Source organism: Argopecten irradians, chromosome 11 (assembly GCF_041381155.1).
Source record: "Argopecten irradians isolate NY chromosome 11, Ai_NY, whole genome shotgun sequence".
In the NCBI taxonomy this organism is placed as follows: Eukaryota; Metazoa; Mollusca; class Bivalvia; order Pectinida; family Pectinidae; genus Argopecten; species Argopecten irradians.
In genome coordinates, this window is record NC_091144.1 from 30,614,632 (window position 1) to 30,625,932 (window position 11,301).

An 11,301-nucleotide genomic window follows, 5' to 3' on the forward strand; every position below is an offset into this window, starting at 1 on the left:
TTACACCGCCTGCAAGGAGACAACCTAGGCCTAACCTACTTCTAACGTTCCAAAGTGTTATGTAACATTTCATAGGATTTTATAATCTCAATCTGATTAAAATACATATCCTTATTATCACTACGTTGGATAAGAGGATCTGAGAACATCCCATTAGGGGTTACGTCGAGATGACCTTTTGAAATGGCCAATCAAATTGGTACTGCCAGAATTTTGACTGGGGACGTTTGAAAAAGCTGTCCAAATTATTTTCATGTATGAGTCATCTCGCCCGAAGTACACAACAAAGCTAATTGTATATGTATACTGGGGCCAAAAGACGTTTTCAATTGATGTTGTAAGGCGTAGAAAGTGCATTTGCTCTGAAGTACACGTGGTATAAAGGTCATCTGGACGTGTCCCTTATGGGATATTGTCATATCCTCTATTAAACGCAGTGGATATAAAGATCTGTGTTTTAATCAGATTGCTATAATCTATATTCTTGGTCAGCTCATCCCAATCACAGGGGAACTTAAATTGTTCATAATGTATAGGAAACAACTAACAAAGTGAAAATGTAGACTTTCGAAATAGCCCCTGTGTATAGTGACCCAGGAACAGAATTTTGACCCAGCCACTGATTAACTGGTTAAAAATTAGGAATTTCAAAAATACAGATGTTTTCTGACTGGTAATTCTTCCAAGGTAACAATTATACCAAATCCATATTGAAATTTAATATCTTGAAATTCTAATTACATTCCATTATCGAAATAGATATTTTGGACCTAAAGATATTAGTGTAATATGCTTTAATTTTTTTTTGTGAACCTAGACATTAACTATATAACACTAATGCAATATCTAACCAATATTCAACTAAACCATATCTCTGTCGGCATATTTTGTGGACGCTCTGGATCCATGTTTCTGGCAAAATTAAATATGTATCGATTTGGGTGTAGCTGGTCTCTTCCAAAATCTTAGTATTTTTATGATTATGTAATGGATTCTCTCCTATTGTACGGGAACGAGCTTATTCTATTATTCCATTGTATTTAAACAGTTTAGAGGTATAACCATTAAAGTTATATGTGCCGCAACTGGCGAAAATTTTGGCAAGTTGATTTTTTCTTCATTAATCTATTGAAAACAATAAGTTAAGATGGATTAATGAATGGAAACATTCAAACGACTTCAGATGCCTTAAAAACGTTAGTTATAACACAGAAATTATGTACAGTAAAATTGTTGTCTTTTATGCCTTATGTATGTTTAGATGGAAGTTATCCTTCAGAAATCATTTAATAATTACTAATATACACTGTAAAAAGTAAAATGAAATTGTACACCACAATTTAGCTTCATAGTCTGACCGTAGGTAATGATATTTGGCAGTGCTGCTAAAAATAATTTTCTGCTCTTTTTTGTATTTGTAAAATTAAAAATAATGCATTTAATGTACTGTAATTTTCAAGATGTTAGTAACTTTTGGTGGTGAATAACATATTGAAAGCTTATCTTGATTCGTGAGTATGAAAAATACGGCACATATAACTTTAATCAACCTAAACAACATTAATAAATGTTTTATGTTTAATTCTTAATTTGCCATCACTCACCGCTCAGCATAACGGGAGTGGGACGACTGGTTAGCCCGTTGTCAATATAATATGACCGGGTGAGATGTGCTGCTTGGTGTCTTTGGCGGCATGCTTCAGTTATATGACATTATAAAAAGGGCAAGAGTTTCACTACACGGATACACCGCAGTATCCCATAACACGCACTTCATACACGCAACGTGTAACGATTGTGTCATTTCTCCGAAGTTGACGAAGTATTTGGTAATAGCATGTATATACATCTAGAACATTTAACTTTCTGTTTTTTATTCTCATCTGTTTTAATATGACACAAAATTTATCACGAATATCAATAAATTACTTTTCTACTTAAACAAAACATTCTCAGTACAAGTATAATATAAAACCACAGGGAAACACTAACAAAAAGAACACCTACTAGTAAATTGTTACGCATGTTTTGAGACCTTTTGATATGCGAATGTACATTACGACATTTAACATATCATTTGAGAGCTGTATTATTTTCAATAAATAATGAAGTTCATAAATTATCAAATACCTTAGCTGGTTAAATAAAATTTAACAATAGTAAAAAAAGTTTACTGTAAGACATTATGTGACTTTAAGCCAAAGTGAAAATCTGAATTGGTTTCTCGTTAAACGTTTCCTTTAAATCCTTATCTTGAATCCAGTCTGAGTGATTGTGGTGTTCAAAGGACGCTAATGTTGTCAGGAGTATTAAAGAAAAATCCTTACGGGCGAAATCTATAAGAAATAAAAACAATAACGACTGACTAGTGAGCGCTTTCGCCCCATTTGAAGAGCTCCCTTGAATGGGGCGAAAGCGCTCACTAGTCAGTCGTTATTGTTTTTATTTATATACATGTACATGGTGAACCTAAAGGATTGTCAAAGTATTATATAGGGCGTAAGAATTGTACCTGCTGCCCCTATTGCATGATCGTAAAAGGCGACTAAATTTAGGATCTTATCTTTTCTCTTCTTCCTAACTGACTTTATCTTTCCTAATGCCTCTCTTGGCACCGCCTCACTTTTGGCCTTGAGTTGAGCGTTCGCCCCTGTGAGGAAGGCTCTGGGTTCTGTCCCCTGGCCGAGACACACCAAAGTCTATAAAAGTGGTAGTTTCTGCTCCTGCTTAGCGTTCAGCATACAGGGAGTGGGACGACTGGTTCGCCCGTTGTCAGTATAATGTGACCGGGTGGGGTGTCAGTATAATGTGACCGGGTGGGGTGTGTTGCTTGGTGTCTTCGGTGGCATGCTTCAGTGATATAGCACTATAAAAAGGGCAACAGTTCCACTATACAAGAAGACACAACACTAACATACCGCAGTCTCCCAAAACACGCACCTCGCACAACATACACACAAAACACCGCATACATGGGAGGCCGTCCTTACATGACCATAGCTGTTAATAGGACGTTAATAAATCAAACAAACAAATATATAGCTACGAACGAAAAGATTTATTGCCATGTATATATGAAATGGGTCATAAAAACGTAGGATTGTTTTATTGTCAGCTATCGTACGTATAATCTTGATATGTATTCCGATTTGTTTTGTAGGCCTGTGCTATCCGAAACATCTAGGTCGTTAGAAGGATTGAAAGCAATACTTAATACCAAACATCACTGCTCCGCCGATGATTCCTTAGTGCACTGGGACTTTGTGTGTGTACTCCCTACAATTCAGTGTGTATGACTTGTTTTGTGTGATTTGATCAATGTGCTCGAGAGAGTTTTGGACGTGTGTTCCATTCATAATGGACATTAAGTACAAAATAACATTATTGCCAATGTATGGAAATGAATGTCTGTTTCCCAGCTGGATCAAGCTGCCGTACCCCGGCCTATGTCAAATGGAGTACAACCTACCAAAGTGACATTTAATGGGTGTGTTTTATAAGTAGTTCCGGCGGGTAGTGCAGCCACCTATCACGGCGTTTCCTGAGCCTCTGCTATACTCTGCAAGCTACGTCGTCTGATCAGAGAAACCTTCACAAAGACGTACCTATTGATTAACACGGTTGTAGGCATCACCATGCCATGTTTTGGGTACTGGACGACTAGCCCCGATTCCTGTTAGTAAATAACATGTCCAAAACCTTGACTGAAATACAATGTCCGTAGATGAAATTACGCAACTGTAGCCTTGAGACTAAACCGATACCACGCCAGACATGACTCCTTGGTAATGAGGAACCAGGGTCCCTAACGGTGACAGCAACATGTACAAGAATGTAGATTAAATCGTGGAGACAATTACAGACCCGCATGATATTGTTCTGTATTTACGATTCCTATCCAACAGCCGCCAATGTTACAGGAAAAACTTAATTTTACATTATACATGATAGCGGATTTGCATTGGTTTATTTACACGGAATTCGGAGACGGAAACAATTTCTGTTTATCAAAAAGCCTCATAATTTTATTCAAATTCCCTAGAGATCAAATTTTATGTCTCCAGTACTCCTAGGGGTATTTTAAATAAATGATTGATATTTTGGGCTGTATTACGTGTTTAGATAATTAGGAACCTGCACCTGATCGGTATTCATAGACAGAATGGAAGTTTGTCGATGAAAAGCCATGATGTTTTTCTTGAAATATTTTATATTTGTTTTGTGCTGGTCAGATATGTGTGCATTTATAGGGCACCAACTAACAGTGAATTGTTCCAATTTACGGACAATCTGAAAACGCCGATGTTGAGCCCCGATTGTAGGTGGCAACTTCGTAGTGCGGTATTATCCGTGAGTTTGTGAAATGCGGCAGATTATATGGCTAGACTACTTATATGGCTTCGGAACAAGAGGTGATCGTTTTGTTTAGGTTCGTTTTGACCTTTAGACAGTTAAGGTCATTTTAAAACGGTTTCTCATGATAGAGACTAGATACTTAATTGATTTCGGAGACTTACATGTAAATCTATAAAACTTGGTTACAGGTGATTTATTCTGTCGAAATACAGGGCAGTTAAGTGCAGTTCTTCGAACCTGATAGTATTTGTTCTATCACCTTCTATGCGTAAACGAACAACGGAATCCTACGAATTTACATTTTATTCCAAACAGCCTGATTTCTTAAAACTTTTGAATGTTTTAGCAAAGTATGGAATAATTTGATTGAAACACGCTTGAGACGAAAGAAGCATTTGCAAACGTACCACTGTCGACAACAAAATTTAACTTTCTCGGATGTCACTTGTCTAAGCATTCTAGAGAGTGTCACGCAAAATCAAACAACCAGTCTTACAAAATGTGGTTTGATTTAAATCATTCAACCCCGACGACGCCTTTGAATTCTTCCAATGCCAATGCTGGAATAATACATGTTTACGGGTGAATGACTTAAATGTCCCTTATAACTTTCCTTGTGTGTCTTGATTAAAAGATACATTTATCTCACTGCAACATGTTAGAGCGTAGAATTAATGGCGTAGCTGTGCATTTTTAACACAAGGCATTAATCGTAACCAACCAGCCCAACCAAGTAGGTACACGATATATACGTTATACGTTGTTTACAACATCATTTGATGACATGTGCTAATTACCGACTTCATCTCTACCTTTTACAGATTTATGTAGCTATGTATCCATTATTATAATGATATTTGAAACTTAACATATAACATAGTTGAGCTATAATTTGAAGTTATTTCGTTTTATAAAGGTTAACTGCACAAATGCCAATGGTCATTCCTGATTAGAAAACATATCTAATATTCATACATTGTAGACCTTTTGAAATAGAACACTGATTGAGGTGTAACACCATATCGTTCTTGTTCTTTCTAAGGTCATTTAGGGAGGGTCTCTGAATGCAATGTGTTGCATGTGTGAATGTCTAAGTTTTAGGAGGGCGCGGCATATTTGTGATGTGTAACCTTTTAATAGTATGAACCCATTTGGTAGAACTATCACACTGACGCATGACAAACGCGACTCTCATCAAGCACACCACACCCGGTCACATTATACTTAGAAAAGACAAATCAGTCGTCCCACTCCCATTATGAACATAAAAAGCCACTTTTATGTTACTATGTTGTGTCTCAGCCTCAGTTCAATTTAACCAAACAATCAAATAATTACCCGCCTATCCTAAAATGACCAGAAGCAGGAAGTGTTTGGCTGAATCGTAAGCACTTGATCTATCACATAATAATAACTTCTTTGTCATAATGATCACCAATATCAGAAATTAACGGAATGACATTTCGTTTGCACACCTAAAAATATCTAGAATGAAAGTAACTTGATTTAGATTTAGGTCAAATCTATCTTTAACCTACTCAGAGCGACCTCATCAAATATCTTGATTAAATAAGATCGTATTGATTTGACGTAGCATGCGATTGATGTAGACATTTAATGCCTTAATGTCAGCACTTTTTTCCACTAATTTAGCATTTGTAGTTCCTGAACAAATTAAGAGAAGCAGGAGCCGCAACGGAAAGGGTAATTTCTTATAGCAATCTGCAGACACGAATATAAAACTTTATCCCGAATGTTTTTAGTCCTTTAATTATCTCCCTGAAGCGTGTCGTCAAAGAAACCTCCAGGTCCACACAGTGAACTTATTTGGTTGGAAGAGTAAACCCTATTGCCACCATTATCTTAAACTCAAATACATACCAACAAAATATTCCAAATCACAGGGGGTGTTATACGATATAAGAAGCCTTATAAAATTGTATTCACTTGATTAGATGAAGTTCGCTTGATATTCCATGTATTGTAAAGCGGCTTGAATATTTATGTTTGTGTCTTCAATGTCACTTGGATAAAAGGCTTGAATGAAAAGGCCAGTAGATCGCGCCAGCAATCGCATTATTGATTGATACATGTATCGTGTTTAATTTGTCAACCAGTGTAAATATTGACAGAAAAAAAAGATTTGTGGAAAATCGATGACCTTGTACAACTTTACCGAGACCTTTTGATCTATTTTTTGAACGCCAGTGCATAATTTCACTTAGGATCGGGTTGTATGTATGGCACTAGGAATAGGAATGAACAACGAAATTCATAACCATTGTCGCAAAACATAATATGGTTACGGAAACACAAGTAATGCAGGAAACCTATGTTGTCTGTTATAAACGTCTTCCGGACAGATATTGATCTTAATGGAAAAAACCAAGCATGGAACATCCTTACTATATAGTTGTCTTTCCAGTAACTCAGATAATGTATTCCCCGAGATTACTACTTTTAAATATGTTGACATGTCGGTCCTGTAACCAAGAGAAATGGTTCGTAAGATTGCGTCTTCTTTTCAGATTCTTTCGGTTATGCATATCAGGTCGGTCTTTTAACCGAGAGAAGTTTTTTCTTCGGGTTCTTTGGTTATTTATTTTTGGGCTTGAAAACATAATACATTGAGATTAAAATAAATCTTATCTTGGGGATATAGTTTCAAAATAAAATCAATTGTCTCCCTATTGCAATCCTGGACATTACAAACAATGCATAACTCTTCATATCTAGGTTGAAATATAAAAAGGTTGAAAAATATCTTTTCCGAAAAATCGAATACGCTTATACATCTATGAACGCACACATATGCCAGAATAGCTTAACGAAAATTATACATTACGTGAAAAGATTGGATTTATAGATATGAAAATCATGGAGTTAAAGTGCATAGTCGTGCAATGAAAACAAGTATAAATGCGTTCATTGGCCTTCCAAAAGTTACAACATATCAAAATGACGATCAAATTGTGCTTACTTTGTCCAGTTTAGACCATTGAAATTATGGAAAGCCCCATATAAATTTAACACTGTTCTAAAAATAAATTCTGAAAGCGAGGCTGCATGGGAATGTCAACACGGATATAGGCAGCCGGGAGGACGTTTTAGGATTCATTTACTATAAATTAATTTCTTCGCGTGCAGAGCGATTTTGACAGGATATTTTATTTTTCTATTTCATAAGAAATTATACTAAATACATTAACACCATTTTAACCGACTTAAGCCTTCTTTTGCCCGACTATTCACTTTAAGAACCATACGAATGTATGTATATATTAATATATGGATGTTCGTATTATGACGAAGTTAGGGGAAATCTTGGTTCACTGTTTCTTATTAATGTTCTTACTGTTATACTCTCGGAATTCTGTCCGACATATTTCTCGAAAACTAAAGCACTGATTTTTAACGTAACAAAATTCGCCGAGGCGTGCATTCGATTCCTGATTTCCCGATCAATATGAACGCTATTCCGTGACATCTGATTTTAGTTAGAAATTTAGATATTGTTTTGATATCAACGACGATTGCCATACATGAGATTTTAAGGATGCCAAACACAATGACAATACGTTTTAAGGATGCAACGAAACACAATGACAATACTGTAAAGTTAGGTATACTATTTGATTTTGTTACAGGTTGCCTTCTAGATCAATCTAACCTGATGAATCGTGCAAAGCCAAAGCCAATGATGCTGAAGATGGAATTGGCAGTATTTTGCAGTACCTTCGGCGTATACATTGTACTTGTCTCTAAACAAACTTTATATTAGTAACATACTAAGCAAATATGTCGAGTATTGTTAATTCACCTACACTGGATCACAATGTCTGTTTGTTAACGTCCAATTAACAGCTAATTTCATAAATAGTACTAAGAACGGCCTCTCGTGTATGCGAGTGTTTTGGAAGAATGAGGTATGTTCGTGTTCACTTCTTGTATAGTGGAAGTCTTGCCCTTTTTATAGTGCTATATGTATATAACTGCATCATGCCGCCGAAGACACTAATCAACACACCCACCTCAGTAACATTATACTTACAACTGGTTAACCAGTATTCCCACTTCCTTAATGATGAACGCTAGGCAGGAGCAGATTACCACCTTTATAGACTATGATTATGGTGTGTCTCGTCCAGGGGACAGAACCAAGAGATTGGCTCACAGGGGCGAGCGCTCAAGGTGTCAATGGTAACGAAAGATAGAAGATCAGAATGTCAACACCTGGCATATCAGAATAACCTAATTATGTTATTGTGGTTTTGATGTGTTCTTGTGTCTAAGAGCAACGTTTCTAATTAGACAATTAGTAACATTAATACAAATAAAAAACATTCAGTTCTCCAAATGTTAGCCTTTGCTGGAGAAGATTACTAAATAAACTCGTCGAAAAGTACGAATTTTATTAGTGAAATTAGTAGTGCATTTGTAATTGTAGTTATATAGCATAATTAACAAGACGAGAACTCTAAGAAAACTGTCTGACGATTTTAGTATGTGATTTGACAGAACAACAGAGAACACAATCTGATTGAAATACAGATCCTTATAACCACTCCGTTATATAATGGATCTGACAATATCCCATAGGGGGTCACGTCCAAATGACCTTTATACCACGTGGTCTTCATATAAGATACATTTTCTACATCTTGTCACATCCATTGAAAACGATATTTCGTCCCAGTGTACCGATACAATTAGCTTTATTGTGGTCTCTGGGCGAGATGACTACATAAACCAAAATAATTCTGACAGTTTTTTCAAACTATTTCGTCCCTGAAATTCACTGTCAAAATTTTGCAAGTAGCAATTTGATTGGCCATTTCCAAAGGTCACCTGGACATGACCCCTAATGGGATTTTCTCAGATCCTCTTATCAAACGTAGTGATAATAAGGATCTGCATTTTAATCAGATTGCAGAGAACAAAGCGTAAAATTAAATATCTTGTGGACTTTTAACTAAGAGACTAATCTTTCTATAAGATTATTACTGTGGTATTACTGAGTATCAAACACTCAAATTAAATTGTTAAAACAACATTGACTGGAATATTGGAAAACAAATATTTAAATATGAAATGATAAAATATTCTTCAAATAACGACTATTGGATGAAAAGAACAGTTTTGTTCTATCATACAGAACTAACCGTTTGACTATGAGGAAATGTTAACTGTTTTTCATATAATAAAAGTTACACGTACGTGATAGCAGTGTATTCAGTGCTTCAGTGGTGTGTACAGGAGTTAAATATTCATTAAAAATCTGTTAATTAGCCCTAAAAATTGTATGAACGTGTACTAATTAACCCTACAATTGTTGTATTACGCAACCCAATTATTTTCAGCTCTTACATCTTGAAATTAAATCAGAAGAAATTTCGTAAAATCAGAAGATTTCCAGTCATGCTTAAGAGCCTGCATACCCATCACACAACATAGAGTTGTACCCCTACTTTTCAAAACTGCAAGTACAATAACCCACCCTTTCAAAAATGCTATGGAGCACAGGTCTTCATATGTCAATTATGATATAGGCCTAGTGTATCAGACATGTGATAGATACAGCTGCTGTGGTATATTTCTAGGGTATCTACTTGACATGTTTCCCTCAATATCTATATCCCGACCCACTACCTTGGTAACTTACTTGGTAATATATACGAATTTTTTGTCATGACCTCTGTGATTTCATTAAATGAAGCCATACGGTTTTGGTGTGCATACATGTGACCTAAATCACAAAGCACATAAACAGTGGTAAGGTTATAGGTGTTCTAGACTTGTCGTCATTAAATATACATGTCTATATCAGCGAATGGTTATAAAGGCTCGGTAGCAATCTCGCGTTACCAGACGTGCATAGTTTTATGGTGATTTGTCTAGAATCTAAACATAATTGTATCCTACAAATATATATATATATATATATATATAAAATGTTTAACAGTCCTCAATATTAATTAAAACATAATTAAATCCTGCTCTAATCAAAAATGTTTAACAATCTTCAATATTTAACTTTCTTATAAATATGTCATTAAGTACACGTATATTTGGTAAGGTTTTATACTTCCTATTGACAGTAAGATTGACTGCGTGAATTTCGATATGTTTTGGGAAGCTGCGGTATGTTAGTGCTGTGTCTCTTTGCAAAAGTGGGAACTCTTTAAATAGACTTAATATTTCCAAACAAATTAAAATGTAAGACAGGTTTTGTGATGCAAATATAGTAGTATTTTTTTTATCCCTAACTTGATATTTTCACTCAATATTGACCATTCTGAACACAGTATTTACAGTGAAAATGTCGTTTTGGCGAAAAAAATACTACATGAAACCAAAAGTATCATATTTCACGCATCTTTCCACATGTTAACGTGCATTTGATATTTTTACGTTAACTTTCTTTGAAATGTGTGGAATTAATTAAGTAAGCGGAAGATAAGGGATTTAAGAGGTAATGCGGCAGATTAAAATTCGTGTACTAGTATGAGTAGGCCTAATCTAGACCTAGGACAGACACGTAAAATGTATTTCATATATTATTCGTTGCATATCGGTTAGCTTTCATCTCGTGTGGTGGAAACGTTTATATCCTCCACCCCATTCGATAAAATATAAATGTTATTCATCAAGAAAAAAGGAATATCTTCAATATATGTATTGCAAACATTAAAGACATTTACACACTCTGTTTTTGATATGTTACTATGACTGGCGTTAAATAGTACCTTGCATAAGGTTTACAAAATTGTGATTCGTTAATATGAAAGACCACAAAGAGATGTCAGTTTTCCAATGGACTAACAATTTGCATTTGGTAGAACCGTATGCGTCTCAGTACTAAAACAATGCATGCAAAATATGTTTTATGGGGTTGAGAATTCAAAAAATCAATTTGGTATGATCAGTTTATTGGGTGACATTTCC